General features: G+C 57.7%; 1 protein-coding gene across 1 annotated transcript in view; it reads left to right on the top strand.

The window, feature by feature from the left end:
- Positions 1 to 2,264: 2,264 nt before the first annotated feature.
- LOC122365469 (serine/arginine repetitive matrix protein 2-like) overlaps positions 2,265 to 12,992 on the top strand; it is a 126,757-nt gene continuing 116,029 nt past the window's right edge. The window contains exon 1 of the mRNA XM_043336707.1: positions 2,265 to 2,399. The gene's annotated coding sequence lies outside the window, so the exon portion shown is untranslated. The remainder of the gene's footprint in view (positions 2,400 to 12,992) is intronic.

Genomic DNA, 12,992 nt, shown 5'->3' with positions numbered 1-12,992 from the left:
GATTGTAAAGTGCTTTGTTCAGTCTCTCCGCTATGTTATGTGACAACTCCTGTCTCTCGACTGTGTTATGTGGCTATGCGCCCTCTCCAGTCTCTCCGCTGTTATTTTCCCCCTCCTGTCCTTCCGCTGTGTGATGCACCCTCTCTAATCTCTTCGCTGTGTTATGTGCCCTCTCCGGTGCCCCACAACCTGCATACTGCATATGTGATCTCCAGGGACTGACCTTGCTGTCGCCTCCCGTGCTCCGTGCTGCCGGTGGTCCTGCGTCACTGCATCCATCTCGATCCTCCCAGCCGTGCAGGAGGTGGGTGGGCCGACTGAGTCCGCCGACGGCGTTTTTATACCACCCCGGAACAACTGCCGCTCGGTGACGGCTACCTGCCCGGGCAGTCCCGGATAGTTACAGGGCAGCACACCCTCAGCAGAGGGACCTGGAGGCTGGCCGGTGACCAGTGGACCCGGCGGACCCCCGGCTGACCCTCGGCGACAGGGGCGTGGGCGCTGCGGAGGGGACAGGTGTCCTCGGGCCGGGGCGGGGGCGGGGCGGCGGATGACTGGCGCCGTGCACCTCTGCAGCGTCGCGCCGCCGAAGGCCGCCACACGGCGCAGTGCAGAGCCGGTCCGCCGCCTCGGCTGTCGGCCTCCCTGGGCGGGCCTCCGGAGCGAGGAGCGGCGCCCTCAGGGTCTCCGGGGAGCGCCGGCTGTATGTACAGGGGTCTCCGGGGAGCGCCGACCGGGCGGCACCGCGCGGCGGAAGGGACCGGTAACCCGACCTTCCCCACGGGTTTCCGGCGGGGGCAGCTGCCGGTGCCGCATACGGACGGATGTGAGGCCGACTTTCCGAACCCGACACCGTGCAGGTGAGGTGTCTGTGGCGGCGGCCTTTCGCTGGCGGACCGCCGGCTCAGGTCAGTCTGCTGACCCGGCCGGCTCCCACCTGGTGCAGGTCCGGCTGATGATGGTTCGATATCCGCTCCCGCACTGGGCCGTCTGGAAAAGGCGGCTGGTGGTCTGCTTTCGGTTCTTCATGGCATGCCGCTTACGATACCCCAAAAGAGCACATGTTTCGAACGAGCACCTGTCTGACATACATATTGTGATTATCACAAATGGTCCTGCAGTGGAACAACAAAACATCAGTTTTGTGCATGCAGCGCATGAAAATGTGGCATTCTATGACCAGCTCGTCGCTCATGCACCCACATTTATTCAGTAGCCCGTCTCCGAATGTGCCATACATGCAGAGTCGGCCCACTGAAGCCGCTCACTCACTGTACCCGGATTGCCGAGTAAATAAACTCAATCTCCTCCGCTGATAGGGAGCGACTGCCTCACATTTCCCTCCACGACGTGACGGCGCCGGCGACAAAAAGTCTCTATTGAATTTATAGGACACTTCTGTGCCGGTCGGAGCGGCGCTTCTTATGGCTTGCCATTGGCCGTTAGTTTTCCCGGAGATGAAATCTGGGATGATCCGCCCAGCCCATCGTCAGATATGCAATTTATATTGACGTTAGGGTCGATTAGTGCTTACAATCGGCGATAGTATCGCAGTATTGGCAGCGTGCATCGTAATTGCGCGGCCGAATTGCATCGATAATCAGGTAAATGTGCATTGTAGTAGCGGCGCATATGACACACGGTTGTCTGAGGGTCTGCGATACCTTTACCAGGAATCGCTAACACACCCCTTCCATTAATCAATTGCATAAATCACCACTGAGCCCGTCCCAGCTGACAAAGCCGCGTCTCGTGACGGGAGGATTTCGTCATGATCGGGTAATGTGAACGGTTTGCCGGGCGGAGGGGGCTTCTGTTGGGAGCTGACGTGTTGATCAGCGATAGAGGACGCGGCCAGCCGAGTGCCGATACACCGTCATTGGACAAATATTTTCCTTACATCATCTCACAACCTATCCAGTTGACACACCACCACCAAACTGGTCGGTAACAAGTCGCGCCGGTCGTCGCTGTATTCTAAACACGCTTTGACCCGATCACGGCTCGATTTCGACGCGGGGCTGGCGCACCGGGTGCCCAGCTCGCGTGATTCGGCGCCGCCCGAGCCGTCCCAGACCGGCGGACCACCCTGCTCCCGTCAGTGACGCTCCGCACGGCGGTCGACCTCTGACCTTTGCGCCGGCGGCGCCGCCCCGCCGGTGACCTGGCGCGGCGCGGCCGACGAGAGCAGCGCTCCGGCGACACCTGGCGGCGCGGCGGCGGCGGCCGCGGCGCGGCCCACTGCAGCCTTCCGGCGGCGCTGGCACCGGACGCACGTGGCCAGACGAGGTGCGCGGTGCGTGACGCTGGTGCGGGCGGTGCGTGCGAGCGCGGCCGGCCGCCGCTGATCGAGAGACGCTGAGAGAGCGGCACAGACCCACTGGAGTTCCCGCTGAAAGGTGAGGTGGCCACCGACCAACGGGGCGACAGGAAAACACCAGCGACCTGCAGTTTCCCCCTCTTGGGCTGATTAACGATGTGGTGTTCCTGGTTCAGTTTGTCTTCCGTTATTTCCAAGGGAAACTAGGGCTCGGGGTTGAACTGAAGTGTGTTGTGTAGCGTGGTAATGGTTTTAATGATGGTCGTTTGTGCGAAGTGCAGAATGCAGCGTTCGATTTCTCGTTGGAGGTTTTCCTTCGCCGACAAAAACTTGTGGAGAACACCTGAGTCCAGCTCCATCTCAGTGACCATTGTAGTGCGGCAATGTGCGTGCAGCGAAGAATGTTAATCAGACAAGAAGGGCTCCATCAAACCCGCGCACGGAAAATACGAGAGAGGGGGAACCGGTGCAGACGGATGCCGTTTGAAATACACCCTGTGGAGACGGACCTCGGTGGGCCTGCAGATGAGGTCAGTGGGCGGACTGTCTCCTATGTCACCCCTTCCTCTTCGTGGCTCCGTCTCACTGGCGTATTACATACACAAGTGAAAGTCTTATCCAGCAGGCCGCCGCATCCGACTCGGCGGGGCGCTCTGTAACGACCCACCGAATACTGTTACACCGGCCAGCCGGAATGCGCGGAATGTGTGCGTGTGCGATGGCCCAGAAACTGTCGGTGGTGTGCAGGCGCCGTCCCTGGGGCGCGGCACTGCGCTCCGGTGCTGTATGGTCGGCCACCGGTACGGCAGAGTAGTTAGTATTCCGGCCAGGCGGCGCTCCCATAGTGGTCTTACGGCCGCGCCCGGCCGTCCGTCCGACGGGCGTGGGTGGACCTTCGACCGGCGCCCGCGGCAGACCGGTCCGGGGAGCCTCCGCGGCGTCAGCCACCTCCGGGCAGCACCTGCCGACAGTGCAATAAACTGCCCTGCACACCAGCCGCCGCCTGTCCACCGGTTTGGCGAGCCGTCCCCGCCGCACCTGTGTCGGGGCGCGTCCCACACCGGTACGGCGCCCGCCGGCTCAGATCAGCGACCGATCTGACAGCGCTCCAACGGCTCCGGCGTCTCCACATCCACAGATACAGCCTACATGACATAATGCCCTGTACGACGGTCAAAACGCTAACCCATCTCAAATCGTAGTCCATCTCAGAACATGCCGGAACCAGCGCGGGCTAAGCGTGTGATCTGTCCATCTCCTCGGGTACTGGCCGTCACCCAGTCACGTTTTGTCGTATCTCTCTCGTGCTGCGTTCCGCTGACTATCAGGGACACTCGGCGTGCTCTCGCAGCACTCCCCGTGCCCCGGACACTCCGCGCGCGGCAGCACTCCCGGGCGCTCCGCGCGGCCCTCTCGCTGGCCGATGCCGCTGTCGCGCGCGCTGCACTCGATCGTGATGGGCGGATTTGCGGCTGCTGCTTACGAAATGCGCCGCAGCTCTGCGATCGATCGCCATCTGTCTTCTTCTGATACGGTCGACCGGCCACTCTGCAGACGGACTCTGGAGTGGACAATGATTATTGTTTTAGAGGCTGATTCCTGCGGCACGAGGCACCGTCCACTCGTTATCTCGGGCGGCGGCTGTTGTTAGCCCATCTAGCGGCTGCTGTTTGTGTGTGCAGTGTCAGCGGTGCTTCTAACCAGACTCTGAGAGCTCAGTGTGGGTGTATAGTCGCGTCACGGAGACATGTGGCCGGGGTCGCCACTCTGCCACTGAGGGGAGACGGACCAGTCCGGTCACCATCCACCAGTCCCCACCCCGCCATCCGAGCTGTGAGCCGCCGAGCTGGCGCCGCCTGCTGCCGGCGTCCTTTCACTGTCACCCATCACGGGAGGGAGTGCTCTCCGTCGGTGCCGGGACACGCCCGCCCTGACCGGCCGCTCACAGCTACCCTCGGCCCTCCCCGCCCCCGTTCATCGCTCAGCTGTCACCCCAGTGTCCCTTCACTGCACCGGTTGCACCATCCACTCGATGTTATTCCCCTCTGCTCTGCTTCTCTCCGCTTCTCTGCTCTACTCTGATCTGATCTCTCTGCACCTCAACCTCCTCTCCCTTCCTCTCCTCTCCTTTCCTTTCCTCTCCTCTCCTTTCCTCTCCACTCCTCTGCTTTGCTCCGTTCTGCTCTCCGCTCGCTCTGCTCTCCTCTGCTCTCCTCTCCTCTCCTCTCCTCTCCTCTCCTCTCCTCTCCTCTCCTCTCCTCTCCTCTCCTCTCCTCTCCTCTCCTCTCCTCTCCTCTCCTCTCCTCTCCTCTCCTCTCCTCTCCTCTCCTCTCCACTCTTCTCCCCGGTTGCATGACTCGCGGCGTTTGGTCCGGCAGACCTTGAGAGCTGAGTTGCCAAACGTGGTACTTGAGTGGTGGACCGGTCGTCTCGGAGAGTTGGGTCCGTCGGAGCGAGGGGCTGAGAGTGCGCCACGTCACAGCTCTCAGAGAAGCTCACGAGATTACTCACTACAGACCTGGCACCCGGAAGATGTTTGGGCAGCGTCATCTAGAGTTGATGCCGAGTGATGCCGGTCCAGCTTTTTTTTGTCGAACTCCAAACATCCGTTTTATGCTGTAAAAAGTTATTACTTGCTAAGCTCTTGATTTCAAGTACCGTTTATTACTCGTAGATCGAACATTCCGTTTTATTTTAATCTTCAGGAGTACCTACAAACAGCCTTGCGCAGTAACCCTCTACCGGCCACACCGGCTACAATGGCTCCTCTACATTCTTTTGAACTGGGAAGGCGGCCGCGGTGATGGGAACGGGTGGGCCTCTCCGACCTCCGGACGACGCGGCCCGCTCCAACGGCCTCCGGTCCGGGACGGCGCGCCGAGACCGTATTTATTGGAGCCGCCGAAAGGGACCGGCTTTTTGTTTGCAGTGCCGCGACGGCTGCGGCCGGCGACGTATTTATGAGTGGACCGCGCCCGTCGCGGCTGGGGTTACATGCCGTGGCGCCGTGCCTCTGCGCCTATACGCACAACGCGGCCCGTAAAAACCCGGCGCACCGCCGGACCACGGCGACACGAGGAATCCTAGCCGTGCGCACACAAAGCGCTCGCCGATGGAGCGGCACGTCGGCGCCGCGCTCCAGAGCCGTTCCTGGCGGCTCCTGGCGACTCCCGTCCCAGCGGGCCGGCACGGAGCCGGGAGCACCAGCCGCTGGGCCGGCCCAACGAGCCCACGGAGCGGACCCGGGCCTGATGGACCCCGAGTCGAGCGGACCCCGATCCTGACGGACCCCGAATCGAACGGACCCCGAGCCGAGCCGGGCCGGCGCCGGAACCGTGCGCGTGTGTGCCGCGGCACGGCCTCATGAGAATTCAACGTTACCGCTGCCGTTAGCATGTTCAGCCCTTTGGGATTACCATATGGATTCACGGCACCCATTAGGCGGGCCTGGCACGGAAACCTACAAAGGCGAGGCCGGGCGGAATGCGCCCGGCGTGCGAGCTGGTCGGGTTGGGAGGTATGCTGAGTTCTGTGAGGTGACGAGATGACACGGACTGAGGCGCTCAGAGACTCGGCTCAGATGTCTCGGGGACGGATCTTGGGAGTGGCGGGATTCGTCCCGCTATGCCCTAATCGCAAAGTGCCGGGATTTCCTACAATTCGTTAACAGCACATGCGAGGCGAGATGCGCTCCGTTAGCGCGGATAGATGCACCGGTCAGCTCATTCGGTCGGAGAATAACCTGACCTAAATCGGATGAACCAGATCGACAAACAAAGCCGGGCGACTATTCTGTTCGCTCACTATCCATCGTGCGTTTCTCTATTCTCCGCGGCACAATGCTACGGTCCGCCGTTTCGCTCGCCACCCACACAATTTAGTGTCTCGACCGACTAAGCCAGCTTCGACAGTTCTTCACTACTTTAGCGGTACCTGTCAGCTGAGGTGAATCGGCGACCGCATTGCGGACAAAAAGCAATATTTTCTCAGTTGCCTGCAAAACCACTCAAGACGTGACGGAGGCTACCCAGGGATGCTTGAAAGTTTATGACGACATAAATTTTTGCTGCCGTTTCTTTACATGCATTAGCTGATGGTTTGTTCGTGGCCGGTCAGTTGCGTCAGGGTTTCCCGCTGCTGACCCCGGTCACTGTCATATGGTCTCTCTGGCAGTTCTGTCAGCATATTAGTGTCTGACCGGGCCACTGACCCGCTGGTGCGGATGGACTGTCCTCGGCGCTGTCTGCTACTGGCACCGGACTGACCCGCTACTGTCCGCCAGCGATCCGGACTGACCCGCTACTGTCTGTCTGCTACTGGCACCGGACTGACCCGCTACTGTCTGCTACTGGCACCGGACTGACCCGCTACTGTCTGTCAGCGACCCGGACTGACCCGCTACTGTTCTGCTACTGGCACCGGACTGACCCGCTACTGTCTGCTACTGGCACCGGACTGACCCGCTACTGTCTGTCAGCGCCCCGGACTGACCCGCTACTGACTGTCAGCGACCCGGACTGACCCGCTACTGTCTGTCAGAGACCCGGACTGACCCGCTACTGTCTGTCAGCGACCCGGACTGACCCGCTACTGTCTGTCAGAGACCCGGACTGACCCGCTGCTGTCTGTCAGCGACCCGGACTGACCCGCTACTGGCTGCTACTGGCACCGGACTGACCCGCTACTGTCTGTCAGAGACCCGCACTGACCCGCTACTGTCTGTCAGCGACCCGGACTGACCCGCTACTGTCTGTCAGCGACCCGCACTGACCGCCTCTGTCTCTGTATGGTCCGGCTGCCAGATCTGGGCAGCGCCGACTGTCAGACTCGGGAGCAGCGCCGGCTGTCTGTCTGCCCGACCTGTCCGTCTCCGTCCCCGGAGTCATCAGTCGACTCTGGCCGCCGCAGAGCTCCCGTTCGGCCCGCGCGGGACATCTGCCGCGCCGCCGATGGTCGTTCACCCTGCGGCGTCGATCGGAAGCCGCCGTCTGCCGACCAGGGATTCGCGCCGCCGCCGCCGCACCTGACACACAGGGACCGCACGCTGGGCCGGCGGACCGGAAAAGCGCTAGAAATACCCCCAAGAGTGACTTTCCACAATATGAACAAAATATGTATCATTCGATCCCAAATTGATCAAAGCATACGATTCTGATGCCATTTTTGCCCTAAGGTCGAAATTGAGGTGGTCACTTGTCACCAAACACAAGACTATTTAGACCCGCTAGTGGCCACCACATTCGCCGATTTTAATGCCAATCTTTAGTTGATATTTATTAGTTGACCAGTTGTCGTTTTGAACGCAATTTTCTGTCAGACTAGTTCAGGGCACTGTTGTTCACTGTACCAACAACATTCTTACATATTGCATCGCTTTTCTGCAAGATAAGCTAGCTTTTTGCAAGCAGCTGCAAGATCTAAATAAAAATCATATCTAAATTTTTAAATAGACTTTTATAAAAACGTTATTTCGAGCGGCTAAAAATGAACATCTTATACTAGCCTCTGATTACTCATCTTTCGTTCCATATAGGTGCTTTGCTGCTTTTCCCTGCTACTTTTCGAGATATGCGCCAGTCAACCACATGATGTAGGGGCAATTGTCACTTCGCCGCTCTACTGACGGCCCGGCGCTCTTTAAAGCGCTGAAATTTATGAAAAACGAATGGTTATAATCTGAATAAAATATATGTCCCTGAGCTCAGAATTGATCAACGCACACAATGCTGTCAAAATTTTTGGGCCAAAGTCAATAATTAAGTCATTATGAACCCCCAAACACAAGTCAGTGATAATCAACAACAACTTGCTCTTTAGTTAGACTTTTTGAGAAATGTTATTTCGAGCCGCTATAGATGAGCATGTCATGCAAACAACTAGTCAATTGTCTGCCATGCCCTATTGACGATTATTGCCTATAACTGCTACTTTTCGAGATATTGTCTGCTTAGTCACCTGAAATAGCTGCTATGCCGCGGTAGGGTGGCATAGCAGCTATTTCAGGTGACTAAGCAGACGATATCTCGAAAAGTAGCAGTAATAGGCAATAATCGTCAATAGGGCATGGCAGACAATTGACTAGTTGTTTGCATGACATGCTCATCTATAGCGGCTCGAAATAACATTTCTCAAAAAGTCTAACTAAAGAGCAAGTTGTTGTTGATTATCACTGACTTGTGTTTGGGGGTTCATAATGACTTAATTATTGACTTTGGCCCAAAAATTTTGACAGCATTGTGTGCGTTGATCAATTCTGAGCTCAGGGACATATATTTTATTCAGATTATAACCATTCGTTTTTCATAAATTTCAGCGCTTTAAAGAGCGCCGGGCCGTCAGTAGAGCGGCGAAGTGACAATTGCCCCTACATCATGTGGTTGACTAGCGCATATCTCGAAAAGTAGCAGGGAAAAGCAGCAAAGCACCTATATGGAACGAAAGATGAGTAATCAGAGGCTAGTATAAGATGTTCATTTTTAGCCGCTCGAAATAACGTTTTTATAAAAGTCTATTTAAAAATTTAGATATGATATTTATTTAGATCTTGCAGCTGCTTGCAAAAAGCTAGCTTATCTTGCAGAAAAGCGATGCAATATGTAAGAATGTTGTTGGTACAGTGAACAACAGTGCCCTGAACTAGTCTGACAGAAAATTGCGTTCAAAACGACAACTGGTCAACTAATAAATATCAACTAAAGATTGGCATTAAAATCGGCGAATGTGGTGGCCACTAGCGGGTCTAAATAGTCTTGTGTTTGGTGACAAGTGACCACCTCAATTTCGACCTTAGGGCAAAAATGGCATCAGAATCGTATGCTTTGATCAATTTGGGATCGAATGATACATATTTTGTTCATAATGTGGAAAGTCACTCTTGGGGGTATTTCTAGCGCTTTTCCGGTCCGCCGGCCCAGCGTGGACCGGCCGCAGCGTCCGCACCTGACAGACAGGCACAGGGCCGCAGCGTCCGGTCGGCGAGACGAGACCGACACCGCACGGCGGCGGGAGGAGGCTAACGTGCAGAGTGAGGCAGATCATCGCCCGACACAGGATGAGAGAGAGAGAGAGAGAGAGAGAGAGAGAGAGAGAGAGACGACAGGATGAGAGAGAGAGAGAGAGAGAGAGAGAGAGAGAGAGAGAGAGAGAGAGAGAGAGAGAGAGAGAGAGAGAGAGAGAGAGAGAGAGAGAGAGAGAGAGAGAGAGAGAGAGAGAGAGAGAGAGAGAGAGAGAGAGAGAGAGGCACAACTGATTTTGCAATCTGATGAAGCATCTCTCCTGCGATCATAAAGTTGGAAGTAATGTGGCAGGAATGTTGTGCATGACCTCAGCGCAAACATTTATCTCATGGCTATTTTCACTATGCATCAGCACATTGGATTGATGCTGGATGGTCGACACTTCAAGAATGAATAATGGCTTCTTTACATGTTGATGCCTACTGCTTCAAGTAGAAGTGCATTATATGCTGAGAAACGGTCGCCGCTTGTCTCAGCAGCAGACTGTGGCTATTGTTCCTGTTGGTAATGTTTACCCACAATGGTTCATTCGGTGATTTACTGCGTGGTTACGAGGTAGCGAGCAGCATTGTGCTCTCTTCAGCAGGCTTGTTGAGTCCTGGCGCTTAGCGCATCAGACATTCCTCGAGAACAGCCCTGGGAACTGGGGCGTTGGGTGCAGGGGTCTCCCTGGATGAGGAATAGCGTGTCGCCCTTCCAGCGTGGCCGGTGGTGGCGAAGACACGCTCGGGTCCTTCACACCCCTTCCGCTAACGGCCCGCTCGCAACCCGACCGCGGAGACAACAATACTGCGCCGCTGCTGCCGCCGCCGCGCCATTGTTCGCCACACGGGAGACGGTCCCCGCGCCTCCGTCTCAGTAGTGCACCTGCTGGGTCATCCACAGTTCTCTTACGCTACGGCTAACCCGGTGAAGCGGGCCAAGCCCTAGTTCCTTCCGTGGACGTCAGTTTTCTTTCTGAGAGACCACGGCCTGCACTCTGTCCCTCCCCGGTCCACCGAACACGGCCGGTCAGTGTAGCAGTGGCTGTCGTACTGCTGCACCTCCTGACCGGTCGACCAGTCGACGTCCAGGGGTCACGCTCTACTGGGTGACATTCCACCCGTGCCACCGCCGTGCCACTGACAATGGCCGCCACTGTCACACGGTCCGGGTCACACTGACCGGACGGTGGGGCACGGACGGTAGAGTTACAGTGACCGGACGGCGGGGCACGGACGGCCGAGTCACAGTTACCGAACGGAAGAGTCACAATTATCGGACGGCAGATTCAGTGACCGGACGGCAGACTCACAGTGACCGGACGGCTGAGTCACAGTGGCCGGACGGCAGAGTCACAGTGACCTGACGGCAGAGTCACAGTGCGGGAGGACGGGGCACGCGGACGGCAGAGCACGGCCCAGCACAGAGACCACGACCTCTAACGGCTCTATAAGTCTATAGGCTCCAACGGCTGTGCTGTGCTTTGGCAGAGGCCCATTCGAGCCAGGCTGATCTGCGAAAGGGTGTCGATTAGCTAGCTTCCCGCAGCTCTGGAGCGGGAAATAAGCTCACACAGCGCGGTGAGCTTGGAACCTGCCCAGCGCGGTCAGCTCGCACAACTTAGCCCAGTCAGTTAGCCCTGTGCGGGGAGCTGGCTCGACGCGGTGAACTGATCCGGCGCGCGTGCTGAGTCCGTGGGTCGCCGGTCGGCTCCGTGCGAGCTCCTGCGGCGCTGTCGAGGTCACGGTGCCGCCGCAGCCCGCAGGTCGGCTGTCATGGAGCCCGCCACGGCGGCACGGCGGCGGGGATTGAGACGGCTCGTGGCGGAGCCTTTCTGCCACCCGGCACCCGCTACCCACCGGTGCCCGGCGCACGGACTGGGTCAGGGGCGGTTTTTGCGCTGGCGGACGCGCCGCTGGAGGTTTGCCGGGCGCCGGCAGCTACCCGACTGCTCAAAGGCGGGCTCCCGCTAACCGCCAGTTCAGGAGTACAAGATGGCGGGCGATGGTTCGGAATCACCTGTTACCGGCCTACCGATGCATTATTCATGTAATTACTCAATTGGCGGCGAATTACAATGCGACACATGCTGATGGCGACTGCTGCAGCTCATTTATATGAGCAAATGGATAATGTTTGGGAAACTCATAAAAACGGTGTAAGCGATTACTCACAACCGACGCAAATGGGATCCCCGGTTATGGATCACCTTTCCGACTGGGATCTGCGTTTCTGATGACAATCAGGTAACGGATGTTCTGCTTCTGGGCACACCGACGGCGGAAGAGTAGGTTGTGACGAGCATTAGTTTTTTTTTTTGTCTACAGAACAGGTTGTGAAACGTAAACGGTTAGCAGTATTTTCTCTTGTGAATAACAACAGTATGAGGCAAGTACTTGGTATATAGGTTTTATATCAAACGAATCGACGCCATGTCGCTGGCTGCACCCACGAAAGAACATTTGTTTGTTAAATTTATCCAAAAGCAAGTAGCTTTTTAAAGAAAAACAAATGTTAATCATGGTATTTGTAAAAAAAAGCAGCAAGTAGGCATTGTCCGACTTTCAGCTTCTGTAACATTTTGGGATACTGCAGGAGATTCGAAGCGGCGATATTGGCCTGGAAGTCCATCTTTATTCAGCGTCTGAGCTCGCTCCGGGGCCTGAGAGTGAACCTGCGGGTTTCCGTGTGTCAGAAACGGACGCTGGCCCATCTTTTTAGCGGTACTTGTCGGGTAATTAACTCTGGTTGGTATGTAAATGCTCGCCACCGCCGGTCTGACAAATATCCGACCGTGTCCCAGATTAAACAAAATCACCGGCGCTCCCATAACCCTCCAGGCATCAGCAGTCTGTGCAGGAGATAAATAGAACGAAACTGGCAATAGCGACTGCTGACAATGCCTAGACAGGGGTTTTGTCAAAAATCACTTTACTTGCCTACATATAAGTGCTGATTTTTTCCAAATGAGCCATCATCCCCGAAGAGCTGTTCCTTTCACACCCCGCCAGTCCCGCGGACTGTATGCTCGTCTGCTGCGGGTGGACGGCCGGCCGGGTCGTGACCTGCAGCTGTCGGTGGCGCCGCCGGCCCCGGTCGGGGTCGTTAGCCAGTCGACCGGTCAGACGGAGCTCGTCAGGCGGAGCGCCGGCGGCCAGTCTGGCTGTCCGGTCGGGATGCAGTCTGCAGCCGGCGGCGTCATCTGCAGCCCACCAGCGCCGCCGGATTATTCAGCGGGCTTCAGCGGCGGCTGGGCCACGTGGCCAGAGCCCATGGCAACGGTGGCCGGTGACGGCTGCTGCTGGTGTGGCCGGCAGACGGCGACGTCCCGCCGACAATGGACTCGGTCTGACGGGAGACAGCCGGCCGTCGAGATGTCGCCGGAGCGGCCGGTGCGCCGGCGGTCGGCCGTCAGATCTGATCGTCTCGCCGGTCCGGTCCGCTGCAGAGCGTCCGCTGTCGGACGCCCATGACCCGTGCCGGCCGCCCTCCCGGCAGCGGGGGAGGGCGGGATCCGCCGCCTCCCCGGCCGCCAGTCGTGAGCGCTGGGAATCGTTGGCAGCTTATCGGGGCTCCCTGCAGCGGCGGCAATCACGGGCGGCGTGCGGTCCGCTCGGCTCCCTCCCCCGGCCGACCTCGGCGCGCCCCTGGCCATTGAGATCGATCGCTGCGAG

This window comes from Amphibalanus amphitrite, unplaced genomic scaffold (genome assembly GCF_019059575.1).
Source record: "Amphibalanus amphitrite isolate SeventyFive unplaced genomic scaffold, NRLGWU_Aamphi_draft 000741F_arrow, whole genome shotgun sequence".
NCBI classification, from domain to species: Eukaryota; Metazoa; Arthropoda; class Thecostraca; order Balanomorpha; family Balanidae; genus Amphibalanus; species Amphibalanus amphitrite.
Note: the sequence above shows the minus strand (reverse complement) of the source record. Positions and strands in the feature narration are given on the sequence as shown.